We start from the raw sequence: 14585 nt of genomic DNA, 5'->3' as shown, positions 1-14585 counted from the left end.
AATGGTTAACTGCCTTGAATAATCAAAATAACTAATTGTCTTTTTTATAAAATAGGAATAATCTAATAAATGGTTCCTTCTCCCCCCCCCCCCCTTTTTTTTTTTTGGCTGAGGCAATTGGGACTAAAGGTGCCCAGGCTTACTTACCAAGGAAGTGTTAAGTCTCTTGAAGGCAAATTTGTCTAATTGGACATGGGTTTAGCTTTCTCTTCATTGGATTGTCTTTGTTCATCTTTATAGGCTGCATTAGATTGCCTTTCTTGTCCCTTCTTATAGAAATTTTCCCTGATAGACATGCGTGGCAGTCATTTCTATTTACCTCATTTGATAGTCTAGCTTTTTGTACTTTTATTAATTAGGTACTTCTAAACATTCAAATTGGTGTTCATTTTTCTTAAGAGTCCCTACTAGTCAGCACCTTCACAGAATGTCTTTTTGTAGTTGCCTCAAATTATAATTAGATATTGTACTATTAGTAATGTTGAATGTAGATAATAGAAAATCAGATGATTCAAACTAATGTTCTAATGTAAAATATTTCAGTTTAGATGAGAATTACTTTCTGTGTAATTCTTTTCTTTAATCTTTGCGTTTTCTTACTCAGGTTGTATTTTCTTAGAGTTCTTTGAGGACATGGAATCCTAGGAGTTTAGAGCTGCAAGAGACTTTAAGACTTAGGGTAACCCCCTTTATTTTCAGAGAAGGAAACAGACTCAGGTCAGTGAAATTGTACTCATGGGCAATTAATGGCAGAGTTGAGACTAACCTAGATAATCCTGATGGTCAAGCAAAACTTATTCTACTATATACTAGGCTGTTTACTATACTATAAAATGTCCTATTCAAAATCAAAACCAAAACCAAAACAAACCAGAACTTTTAGTTGTCCTCATGAAATGACCATTCACTGAGAATTGAAAGTATACCTTACAAGAAGTTAGATTTGAATTTAAATTTCAGTTAATGAAAGGTACAAAAAAGAAATTTTCTGGATTAATTCTTGAGACGGGATTGGCTTTTCCAAGACTGGATTCATTACTAACAATAGTGAAAGTTGAGATTGTTGGGGAACTGTTTATATTTTGTATTGAATGTTTTTGAAAGCAATTTTAAATTATTTAAGCTGTTGGGAAGATATGGTATATGTTAACTTACCATCTTACTGCTGGTGGTAGGTTTACTGAGGTCCCCCCCCCCCCCAGAAGATTTGTTAAGGTTTACCAAAATTTTAAGGAATTTAGTTCTTTTCCATTTTAGATATTAACTGAAATGATTTTCTTCAGAGCAAAGGGTTTTTGTGTCATTGACATCTTTGGCAGATTAGTGAAGCCTATAAGTAGTGTTTTAAATGCATAAAATAAATACAATATATAGGACTACAAAGGAAATGAATTATATTGAAATGTAGTTATCAAAATATTTTTTGAAAAGCTAATGGCCCACAGATTAAAAATTACCCTTCTTTAGAAGGTTTATTTTGTTCTTGCTTTTCTTAATCAATTCCAGGTATAAGTTGTTGAAATTTAAATTTGTGCTAATTTTAAAAAAATTATGCTTGAAATTTTTGTATTCCATAAAAATAAGCAATTGTAAAACTATTTCAAGTAAGTTCTTCAAAAGTGACTGAATTTAAGTGAATGCCAATCATATAACTAGTCTTACTGGATAATTTAGTTCTTTTGTTAGCAGATAGAAGAAATATTAGTGTGTTCATAAATCCCAATGGTTAATTATTCTCTTATCATATTTGGATTAAGAAAAAATATTTTTAAAGTATCTGGATCAGGTACTAGGTATTTTGATTAGAGATCATAGAACTATTCATCTAAGATAGGTTTTTTTCCCTCCCTTTGTGTGAGCTAGTGAGAAAAGTTTTGAGGTTGAGGAAATTGTTTTCATTATTTAATATCCTCGTGTTGACTGTAGTCTGCCAGGACTCCTGTTGTCCTGGTCCATGAGCTTATTATCTTCCTTGAAATATATTTTACAAGTTGTAGTTTCTCTATTTTATTTCTCTCCATTGATAAAATGTATACATTTGTGATATTCCTTAGCAGAATGGTATAGTAGAATAGTCTTATGTTAAAAGTAAATCAGACTTTCAGAGATGGAAGAGGCAGTTAAATCTAATCTGACCATCCGTTAGCTAATGTATGAATCCCCTTCAGCAATCATAAGTGGTTGTTTTATTTCTAGCTTGAATATATTTAGAAATAAAGAACTTCTTCCTTAAAGGCTATCTATGTTTTCAGATACTTATTTTATTTGTTAGGAAGGTAGGGAATTGAGCCCACATATGCTGGTCCTCTTAGGCAATTTGAATTCTTTCTTAGACTGTATCAGAAATATTGTGCCTAATTTGGAACTTACATTTTTTAAGAGAGACTACTAATAAAGTACCTGCAGAGAAGGGTACCTTTAGAATAATTAGGAAAGAAGTTAACAGATTTGGACCTTATAGTGCGGCATTGGAGGTGTTAAAAGCAAAGACTGTGTACCTAACCACTTGGTGGTGATGAAAGAAGGGCCATGGACATATGTATTTCAAAGTGGGCCAGATGGCCTGCAAGGTCACTTTAACTCTAGGAGTTTGACCTTTGTAAGGGCTGATCAGTTTTTAACTATTTTTCTGAACTTATGTCCTTAGGCAGACATTTCATAAATACATTACTTTTCTCTCATTTGGGGATTTGGGCAAGTGTCTTGGTTCAACTGGACACTTTTATGCAAAACAACTTGCTGTATTTTTTGCTTTTATAAAGTCATTTACTCCAAAATAGCATTTGTATATTGACTAGATCTCTAGTTTTCTTACATTTATTATACTTTAGCATTTTAAATAAACTTTCTAACTTAGTGGTACAGGGATAGGATATAAGATTTAAAACATTAAAAGTTTCTTTAAAAATAAAATTTTATTTGTATCTTTTTTACATTGCTCAAATTTCTCCTAGTATACTTCCCTTCCCCCTCCTAGAGAGAGCTAACATCTCATATAACAAAGAATTTTTTTTTTTTAAATAAAAGGAGGAGAAATAAATCAGCAAAACTTATATTGACATTGAAAAAAAATCTGAAAACATGTAATATACCACAGCTATGGATCTTTCACTTCTTCAGAGGAATAGGGTAGGGATATTTATTTTCTCATATCTTTTCTTTGGGGCCATATTTTGTAATTTTGAAATATTTAACACTTTAAAAATTTTTATTATTTTTTAGCATTCATTTAAAAAAAAGATTTGAATTTGGAATTCTTTCCCTCCTACCCTTCCTCCACCCATTGTAAAGATAAGAAATGTGATATTAATTATAACTGCAGTGTTCATTTTTGATTTTGTGATAGTTTCTCCTGTTTACATTGACAGTCATTAAATATACTTGATTCTGCTTATTTCAGTTTGTATTAGTTCTTTCCATTTCATGCTTGTCTGTATTCTTTGTTTGCCTTACTTCATATAGGAATCATTACTTTCATGTGCTATAAATTATTTAGCTATTCCTCAGTCAGTTGGTATCTGCTTTGCTTTCAATTCTTCGCTAACACAAAGTACTGCTTTAAATTTTTTTTTTTTTTTTTTTTTTTAGGATGGCTTTGTTACCAATGATCCCTGTTGGTGTTTAAACTAAATAGTGGAATCTCAATCTGTCAGTAAGCATACGTTTAGCTCCTACTATATCCCTGTCTCTTGTGCTAAAGTCTGGGAATATAAAGATAGCTAAAAAAACAAATCTTTTATCAAGAAGTTCAAACAATGTGATGGGGGAGGCAACAATCATACAAATACGTAAAAACAAGCTGTATATAGGATAAATTGGAAATAACCAACTAAGGAAAGGCATTAGAATTAAATAAACCAACTAAGGAAAGGCATTAGAATTAAATATGGATTAAAAATGGTATCCTGTAAGAAATGGGATATTTATTTATATATTCATTCATTCATTTATTTTGTCAAGGCGAACTTTTTTGCATAATTCCAAATTGCTATCTAACAACCGATTCCTAGTTCCAGCAACAGTGGACTAGTATATTTTCCTACAGTCTTACCAACACTGATGATTTTAGTATTTTGACATCTTGATTGGTTTTCTGGGGTTGAGATAAAACCTCAACATACTGATTTACATTTCTTCCTTGAATGATTTGGAGCCTGGTCATTCATTTGAAAATCTTGTGAAAAATGTTCATATTCTTGGTTTGATTTGATTCTGATACCTAGTAATAACCAAGAATTGGATATATTCATTTTTGATTCTCAAAATGTATATTGTCTTAATATATTATTTCAGACAAGACCTATCTTTAACAAAATTTTTTACTATTTTATCATCAATTGATCCCGCTTCCTACTGTGGTGGAAGAGATTGAAGTCATTAGATATGAGTTCCTTCATTTCTTTTTTTTTTTTTTTTTTTTTTTTGGCTGAGACAATTGAGGTTGAGTTGCCCAGAGTCACACAACCAGGAAGTGTTAAGTGTCTGAGGTCAGATTTGAACTCAGATCTTTCTGACTTCCATTATACCAACTAGCTGCCCCTCCATCATTTCTTAAACTTTTGAAAATACTCAACCAATCTTTTTCCTTCAGACTTAAAAATAAAATGGGAGATTTTTGCTCCATTGGGGACCTAATTCCATTAGTCATCTGTATTCTTAAATTCACTTTCATATCTCATTTTCCCCCAATTCCTTGGAAACTTGTACGTGTCTGTCTTATTTTAAAAAATAACATAATTTCCTTTGACACTGTTATAATCCATAATCATCTCATATCCCCTATTCCTTTTATTAATAAACTGATAGATAAGAGTTTTTCTTACTGGTCATCAAATTAATGATCAGGTCATCCATATATTCTGGCATTTGACTTTTAGAAAGTGCTTTTATTAAGTCACCAATAACCTAACGACCAAAACCCATGTCTTCTTGTCCATGTCCTTAAGCTTTTTCTACCACTTTAATGTCCTTCCCATCTTACCTTTCTAACTGTTTTCTTTTTGGTTTCTTAGAGAATGTGCCTCCCTATGTGACCTGGTTTTAACATTGTCTTTTATCCACTTAATTATTCCATTTAAAAGAGGCTCTCTTAATGAAGTTTGGCAAAGGTGTGTTAACAGACCCCTGGTTATTTGGGCAAAATGTTGGCCTGGGGTTGGGAGCTGTCTGGGCTAGTCAATAAAGGACCATTGGACAGAGATTGAATAAAATTGAATTGAATAAAATCACTTAACTGGGAATTTGAAGGATTTTTCCCAGAGTTTGGGAATTCCCTGAAGGGGCTCCTGGCCACCCCCCAAAGATATCAGTTCCAATGGAGGGTGATTTTTTTCCAAGATCTCAGATTGAAATGAAGCCATTTAACTTGGGAAGGGCTTGTCTGGGAAAGGAATGTTTTTCCCAGGGTTTGGGAGTATCCGACCCCTTTCCCCCACAGGGTTACATCATTATTCTCAAAAAGATCTCAGTTTGCATCATTTTTATCCCCAACTGCACCTCCTGAATAGTTGTTTCCCTGAATGTTCCAAATTTAGAAGATGCAAATTCAAATCTGGGCTTTATCCACTGCCTTTTTGACCCTGGGCAAGTCTTGTAACGTAGTCTGTGAACCTCAATTTCCCTGTTTCTGAAATGAAGTTTGGCATTGGATGCACTTTAAATTCTCTTCTAGCTTTAAATTTATGCTCTTGTAATTTATGAATATGAAATAATTAGAACATATAAATATCATTATTCTTAAAAATTAGGTAATGACTGCTAGGTGTTATACAGTAAATGGGAATGTTTTGCTTGAAGTCAGGAAGACCTTAGTTCATATTCAGCCTCAGATACTTTCTAGCTTTGAGACCTTGGGCAGGTCGTTTGTCCTACATCTGCTTTAAATTTACTTCCCTATAAAATGTTAATAATAATAGCACTCTGTAAGCTTAGCATATTATCTGATATATAGTAGATGCTTAAAAATACTTATTTCCTTTGTATTCTTATTTTTCGGGTACCCTAAGTTTAAATCTCTAAATGTTGTCTTTAATTTTCCTTTCCTCCTCTAAACAGTTTTCCTTCCTATTAGTCAATTCCTCAAACATTAAATGTTTAATTCTGCCCAAAAGGCAGAACTAAGAGCAATGAGTAGTTGAAAGTCGAACATAGGTAGCAAATTTAGGCTTGATTTAAGCAAGAGCTTTCTACAAACTAAAGCCAACAGAAAGGTGGATGGGTTGCTTGATGTAATAGTGGGTTCTTTCTCACTAGAGGTCTTAAAGAAAATTTGGATAGTAGGGGGCTTTGTGTGGTGAGTGTTACCTTTTAGAGGATTCTAGATTTATGATCTAGACTAGTAGGTAGCTTCATATATAAATTACTGGACCTCGAGTCAGGAAGACTCGAGTTTAGATCTGCTCTCAACCACTGTGCGGGCCACAGTAGAGTCAGTAGAACAATTCTGACAGAATTTCCTCTTCTGTAAAATGGAGTAATGATAGTACCACCTCTCAAGGTTGTTAGAAGGATCAACTGACAGTATTTGTAAAGTGCTTTGAAAACTTTTTATAAGTACTATGTAAATGCTAACTATTAAAGTTATTTTTATTATTTAGACAGAAAATGCACTCAGAGATTGAAGATCCAGGAAGTAAAGTAATAGATGTTCTAGAGTAAACGTGCTTTGCCCTAACTAATGTCTCATAGTAATTTTGAGGTTAGTCATGAGAAGCAAGGACATAAATGTCAGGATGGGGTGGAGAGAACAACTTCAAGGAATATACAGTGGTAATTGGTGGTAAATGGCAGTGATAGAAGCATATTTTTAACAACTTTTTTTGCCTTATTTGAAATATGAGGAGTAGATTATTGTTATTACTGATTTGTGTGTAATTTGGAATGGCTGTAGTGGAAGCCTGACAAATGTTGTAGTATAAAATTGAGACTTGTAGAAATGTGATGAAATGAGAGGTTAAGTCAAGTGAGAATTTTAGGTATATGCAAAATTGGGTGATATTTCTACCTAAAGTTAAAAATTACTTAAATAAATTCTGTTTAAAAGTATGTTTATACTGATTGTGATATTTGAACTATTTATTATTAAACTTTATATTTGTGCATTAGAGATTTTCTTGATGTGTTTATGAGGATGGCATTTTCATTAGTCTTATGTTGAAAAAATTCAGAAAGATTTCATAGTTACCGTTTTACAAAGCAAACAGTCTAGTCTCCTAGTTTGGCCATTTTAAATGTTTCTAGATTTTAGTTTCCATTTAAGTTTTTCAGGGACAAAAAGACATAACTATTCTTATCATTAAGCATATGTTAAATCTTCAAATCAATATATTTCACCTTTTGGAATCTTTGGGATTCCTTAATTAATAAAAGTTTGTTATTAATACTGATCAAATGTGTATGAAACTGAACTAATGTAGTTTATTATTTTAAATTAACTTGAACATTTTAGAAACAAATTGTCCTGTATCACCTTCTGAATTTTGTCTGTAACGGCATGTACTTTTAAATATTTTATTGACAACTTCAACCTCTCTTTTCACAGACAAGTGTAGTTAAGTGTATGAGTCTGAAAATGATTAGTCTGATATCTCTTTAATACATGGACAATGTGCTTCACTATTAGTCTTCTGAGGTGATGATTAGTCAGTTCCTTTGATAAGTTTGCAGTCTTTCAAAGTTGCATTTCTTTTATCTTATTTGTGATCCTATATTCTACATTTGAACATTTCTCTCTGCATCAGTTCATATAAATCTTCCCAAATTCCCCCAAATCTTATGTTCAGCATTCTCAATTGATGGCAAGTTCATTCTCTGTTGCTGTGACAAATAGTGCAACTGTCTACATTTTTGTGAACTTTAAAGTTGCTATGATTTGCAATTCAATTATTATTAGTGTTTTGAAGCATTTTTCTCCTGTAGTTAAACCTTTGATCATTTATCTACTCAGGAATGGCTCTTGTTCTTATATATTTGTCAATTCCATATTTAGGTACCATCTCTTTATAAGAGAAACTAGCTGTAAAAGTTTTTTTTTTCTCAATTATTTGTGTGCTTGATCTATTCTATTGCTTCACGTTTCTATTTTTTTAGCCAGTTCTGATGATATTGATTTTTGTAGTACAGTGTGAGAGCCTAGAACTTGAAATTTTAAGTGTAAATCTGATCATATGACTATTCCTTAACCAACATAAGTGGTTTCTTAATTCCTTTAGAATAAAATATAAACTCTTTTAAGCTTCCTATCCTTTCAATGTTCACAGGTCATTACTTCCCCTCCTGAACTTTTCAGTTCATACCAATTGGCCTTGAAAATTTATTTTAAAGTTATCATCTTCTTTATGAATCCTTTCCTAATCTTTCCACCTGTTGGTTTCAGTTCTATCTAGACAAATTAGTATTTAATTTTTGTGTATATAGGATATATATATATATATATATATATATCTCAAAAATACTAAGTTTTATATATATATATATATATATATATATATATATATATATATATATACATATATATATACACACACACACACACACATATATATGCTTTGAATAAAAGCTTATTTTAAGAAGAATTTACTCTTTTATTTGTACATTAGTGTCTAGTCCTGTGCCTGAAAAAGAAGTAGCTTATGTACTTTTCATTGATTATTTGAAAATAGAACATCCTTGCTTTATTTATTTTTATATATATATATATATATATATATATATATATATATATGTGTGTGTGTGTGTGTGTGTGTGTGTATATATCTATATATCTTTATTTTATATATGTTATTTCTGGAGATAGAACAAAGTTAGATGGTGACTTAAGACAGACAACTAAGAAAAATGGCAATGACAGTGTTTGCATTGAGCTTTTGGAAATCTATATTAAACATGTTCTAAACTATTAAAAAGCACTTTTTAAAACTTACATTCTATCAGGGGATTGTATATAGTATGTATTTGGGTATTTGTGGATGCACAGCAACAATAATTTAAATGAACAAAATAAAAAGCTTGGAAGTAGGTTGCTGAATAATAATAATGACCAATTTTGGAGATAAATGTTGCTTTCATATTTCATGTAAAAAAATGGGGGGAAGAGAGAAGGGGCCTAAAGGTGAACAGACTTGCATCAGATATTGTCAGATTTTGTCAGTATATCCATTAATTTTTCAGGGAACAAGCATAGTAAAATAGAAAGAATATTTGACTATTTAATTTTATTTCTGGAATTATTTTTAGTATTTCAGTAATACTTTTTAATGGTTGCTTCTTTTTTTTTTTTTTATTGATTTGACCTTTTGTTTATTTATTCATTGTTGAGAGGTAGCTGTGGCAGAAAGCTATTAGCCTCAGAATCAGGAAGATTTGGGTTCAAGTTACACTGCTGTTAATTGTTATTATTGGTTGCTTCTATTTTTAATACTTATTCTTTTGAGTAGGAAATCTTGTGTTGGTCAAGTTTTGCTTGTTTTGTAGGTGATCAGTTAACAATGAATAAATAAATTTTTAGGTGTTAATTTTATATTAGGGTAAAACACATTTGTCCTAGATATTTCTTAAATTTAGATAATAGAATGTGTCTTGTAAAGGTTTGTTTGAATATCAAAGTGTCAAATAATTTGTCCAAATAAAATATTGCTATGTTTTATATATTTTTTTAATACCCAATTTAAATCTAAGGGGAATTCTGTTCTTCACAACAAAGATGATTCACATTTTTGTATATATGAAATTAGAGGTTTAGTTTTTTGCTTCTGTTCAAAAAGTAATATATTACTATGAACTAATTTGAGGAAATGAACTAGTATTTGGTTAGAATAAACAAACTCTTTACTTTTAGATATTATTTGAAACTTAAAAGTTTCTCCTAAACATTATGGTTTCCTGCTTGAATTTTCTTTTATAGAAATGATAGCCTAAACAAGTTTTGGCCAATTTATACTTTTTTACTAGTGGAAAAAGTAATACACTGATTTTGATGTAGACTGTTCAGATGATACTTAAAAAGATGTCGTTTCCTTGCTTTGGGGTTGCAGTGCAGATTGGAACCAATATCCAGCATGTTTTTATAATTAATTTTTTTTCTGGGGGCGAGGGGAAGATATTAGATGTTGTATAGGGAGAGGGAAATGTAATTAAGGTAGTAGTAGTTTGTAGGGAATTTTAGTTTGGCTTTGGGCCGTGTAAAGTTGTGATTCTTCAGACATCATGATGTTATATGATTTGTTGATTTAAAAACTTTTAACTGGTAGAATATTTGTTAAGGGGAGCTTTAGTAATTTAAGCAGCATTTTTCCAAATATGAAGGGGCCTCACCCATACTGCTCTTTTAGTTATTTCCTTGCCCTATGCTATCCATTTAGAATGACTATCCAAGATACTTGAGGTAATATGTGGAGTGCTTTGCACATCGTAAAGCACAATATAAAATGCTTTCTATTATTGTTGTATTGATTGGCAGTTTTAGCAGTATGCTTTTCAAAAACGTCTCAACTTTGGATGTCTTAGAATAGCGTCTTTCAAATAACATAATTAATTGAGGCTTTTTAGTGTGCTCAATTTTGATGATCAGTTAATATTTTGTAAATGGGGGCATTTGGAGCATCTCTGTATCCTTAGGGAATCTTGTTTTTTGAATTCTTGAGTAAACCATGATATCATGGGTAAGACACTTTGTGGTGATGACTCTTGAAGGCCACATTTTTAAAAAATCACTGCTTAATGAATACAACCAGATTTTTTTTTTTTAAATTTAAATTTTGGATAGTTCATACAACTATGAACATGTGAGTCATGCTAGAAGATTGCAAAAATTGATTTTTCTCTTATGTCCTAATGTATGTAAGGTCACTTAAAAAATACTAGTCATGAAAGAAAATAATTTTTCAAGTTTTTCATCAAGTGCAATTTTAATCATTTTCATTCTTTTGTAACTTTGCCTTCTTTATTTTCAGCTTAGATTCCATATGAATATATATGGTCAGGTCTTCTAAACTTCATCTTAAGGTTTATTCTTAGAAGTGCATTGTACTCCGATTTTCTTGACTCTCCCCCCCCCCCCTGGGGTTAAGTGACTTGCCCAGGGTCACACAGCTAGGAAGTGTTAAGTGTCTGAGATCACATTTGAACTCAGGTCCTCCTGAATTCAGGGCTGGTGCTCTATCCATTTCACCACCTAGCTAGCTGCCCCTTGACTATTTCTTATGAGAATATACATCTACAGAGAAATGCCCTGTTTTACATTTGCTTGTTTTTTCCAGATGTACTTGGCTTTTGCCTCCATTTGACTGAGCGAGGTCTCCAACCAATCTTTCCTGCCGATATAATTTTTCCTATTTTCCCTCCCTGTTTGAAGTAGCATTGCTTTAAAATCTTCTGATCTATCTTTTCATGATTAAAAAAAAATGAGATTCCTATTGGAGAAAAGTGTTATTACCCCCTGACTTCTTTCAGAGGAAGTTATTTTTAGTCTCATCAACTTAATTTGCATTGTTCAGACTTCAATGCAACTTGTTTACTCTGATCTAAAAAGGTTGAGTTACATTTCTTTAGACTTCTAATGTTAATTTTGATCTACAGTTAATTTGACTATAGAGGCAGCTGATTCTGAAGTAGCTATTATCTTAGTAATTGGTTTTCTGTTATCAAGTCTTGGCCATTTCCAGTGTGTTTTGAGGCTTTTCTGTAAAGAGCAGGCTGAAGCTTTTGAGAAGTCTAAGGCTTTGGTCTTTTTTCATTTCTTGATCATAAACCAAATATCTGTAATTGTTTATTGTGAACAGATTGTAAAGTGAGATAAAGTATGTGATGATATGATATAATATTAATATCTATCTGTGAACTATGCTATTCATCCTCTTTAAAGGTAAAGTAAGAACTGGTATTCTTTTAACTAAAATTCCAATTTTGATTTTGATCTCTTGAGTGTTACTTTAGATCTTCTACTAATTATCAGTTTTGAAGGTTAGACAAAGATGATACATTGTGTTTTCTAACAGTAAAGTGTGCTTATTTTGAATGTATTTTTCTTTTTTGGCTTATTATTGTAACTAAAGAAACTGAAGGTACACATTGGAATGATAGCTATTTCATATTATCAGTTTAATGAAATGCTTTTGCACTTATTGGCCAACCTTTGCTGGTGAATCTAACTGTATTTAGGTAAGCTAAAAAGTCTGTCAGGCTGTCTTGAAAATTTTCATGTTGGGTAGATAACTTGAAACATTTGTTGTTCTGCTTATGTAGCTTTTGAAAGATCCAGGGTCGTTTTCATGCCATCTAGAGACAGCAGAATAAGACTATTGTGAAGAATCATCATAATAATTATTATTGTAGTTGACAAATATGCAGCAGTTAAATCAGCAGACTGCTAGGTTAGTACCACTGTGTCAGTAGGAGATGTGATTAAACCTTTTGATCGATACTGGATTCAAAAAGTATTTGAGTTCTGGCTTTAATATTTGTTAACCTAGAGATCTTGGAAATCTTATTAGAAAATTCTCTGAGACTCATTTCTCTCTTCAAAAAAAATTTTTTTTTTTATTATATCTTTTTATTTACAAAGATATATGCATGGGTAATTTTTCAGCATTGACAATTGCAAAACCTTTTGTTCCAACTTTTCCCCTCTTTCCCCTTACCCTTTCTCCTGCTGGCAGGTTGACCAATACATATTGAATGTGTTAAAAGTATAAGTTAAATACAATATATGTATACTTGTCCATACAGTTATTTTGCTGTACAAAAAGAATCGGACTTTGAATGCAGGCAGACAAAAGTAGAGGGATTGTGAATTCTATGTTCATAGTCATCTCCCAGAGTTCTTTCACTGGGTGTAGCTGGTTCAGTTCGTTACTGCTCTATTGGAACTGATTTGGTTCATCTCATTTTTGAAGAGGGCTAAGTCCATCAGAATTGATCATATAGCATTGTTGTTGAAGTATATAATGATCTCCTGGTCCTGCTAATTTCACTCAGTATCAGTTCATGTAAGTCTCTCCAGGCCTTTCTGAAATCATCCTGTTGGTCATTTCTTACAGAAGAATCATTAATATTCATATACCACAATTTATTCAGCTATTCTCCAATTGATGGGCATCCACTCAGTTTCCAGTTTCTGGCCACTCCAAAGAGGGCTGCCACAAACATTCTTGCACATATAGGTCCCTTTCCCTTCTTTAAAATCTCTTTGGGATATAAGCCCAGTAGTAACACTGCTGGATCAAAGGGTATGCACAGTTTGATAACTTTTTGAGCATAGTCCAAATCATTTTCAGAATGGCTGGATGTATTTACAATTCCACCAACAATGTATTAGTGAGACTCATTTTTCTTAATTATTTCCAAAGTGGGGAACTTGTCCTATTTACTTCACATAAAGAGTTATATAAATTTTATTGTGCGAGAATATACAAAACAGGTAAAAAAATTTCAAAACTCAGTGCATTGTGACTGATGAGTCAGTAGGTGGCAAACTTGTTTTCTTGATATTGTCTGAGCATATGATAGGGGGGAACTAAAATATATAATTTGTGAAAACCTAAATTTGCAATGGAGTAATACCTTTTGTTTTCATGAACAGATTAATGTCTTGTTTTGTCATTTTCACTTATTGAACAATTTGCATTACTGCCATCAAATAATCTAGAACTAATGCCAAATGATAGCTTTTTATTTCTAATAGTGAAACCTGAGTATAGTAATTGATTCACAGTAGGTTGATCATGACTTTTAAGTAATTGTAGTTTTCTAAAAAACCAATGAGGAAAATGCAAGGTGTTTGTACAGCTAAACATTGCCCAAGATGATCAGGTGAAGCATGTTGGAAATTTGAATTTTAGTTTTGTAAATTTTAGTTTGAATTTCTGCTTTTATAGAATTTAAAGTAAAGCTGATTTCTCAAATCTTTTTTTTTTTTTTTTTTTTTTTGTGGGACTGAAATTTTTTTTTTTTATTATATATATATATATTTTATAATATTATCCCTTGTATTCATTTTTCCAAATTACCCCCCCTCCCTCTATTCCCTCCCCCCGACAACAGGCAATACCATACATTTTACATGTGTTACAATATAGTCTAGGTACAATACATGTGTGTGAATATCATTTTCTTGTTGCACAATAAACATTAGAATCCGAAGGTACATGCAACCTGGGCAGACAGATATTAGTGCTAACAATTTACATTCCCCTCCCAGTGTTTCTTCTCTGGGTGTAGCTACCTCTGTCCATCATTGATCAACTGGAAGTGAGTTGGATCTTCTTTATGTTGAAGATTTCCACTTCCATCAGAATACATCCTCATACAGTATTGTTGTTGAAGTGTACAGTGATCTTCTGGTTCTGCTCATTTCACTCAGCATCAGTTGATTTAAGTCTCTCCAGGCCTCTCTATATTCCTCCTGCTGGTCATTTCTTACCGAGCAATAATATTCCATAACCTTCATATACCACAATTTACCCAACCATTCTCCAACTGATGGACATCCATTCATCTTCCAGTTTCTAGCTACAACAAAAAGAGCTGCCACAAACATTTTGGCACATATATGTCTCTTTCCGCTCTTTAGTATTTCTTTGGGATATAAT

General features: G+C 32.0%; 1 protein-coding gene across 11 annotated transcripts in view; it reads left to right on the top strand.

The window, feature by feature from the left end:
- ZMYM2 (zinc finger MYM-type containing 2) overlaps positions 1-14585 on the top strand; it is an 80183-nt gene that overhangs the window by 2908 nt on the left and 62690 nt on the right. For 2 of the 11 annotated variants that reach the window (XM_074303711.1, XM_074303710.1), the window contains 3 exons: positions 605-717; positions 3028-3129; positions 3589-3652. The exons of 7 other annotated variants lie outside the window; for them this stretch is intronic. The gene's annotated coding sequence lies outside the window, so the exon portion shown is untranslated. Of the gene's footprint in view, positions 1-604; positions 718-3027; positions 3130-3588; positions 3653-14585 lie in introns of those variants that run through there. 2 more of the 11 variants (XM_074303712.1, XM_074303713.1) reach the window with 2 other exon arrangements.

The sequence above is a fragment of the Sminthopsis crassicaudata genome, chromosome 3 (genome assembly GCF_048593235.1).
Source record: "Sminthopsis crassicaudata isolate SCR6 chromosome 3, ASM4859323v1, whole genome shotgun sequence".
Classification (NCBI taxonomy): domain Eukaryota; kingdom Metazoa; phylum Chordata; class Mammalia; order Dasyuromorphia; family Dasyuridae; genus Sminthopsis; species Sminthopsis crassicaudata.
Note: the sequence above shows the minus strand (reverse complement) of the source record. Positions and strands in the feature narration are given on the sequence as shown.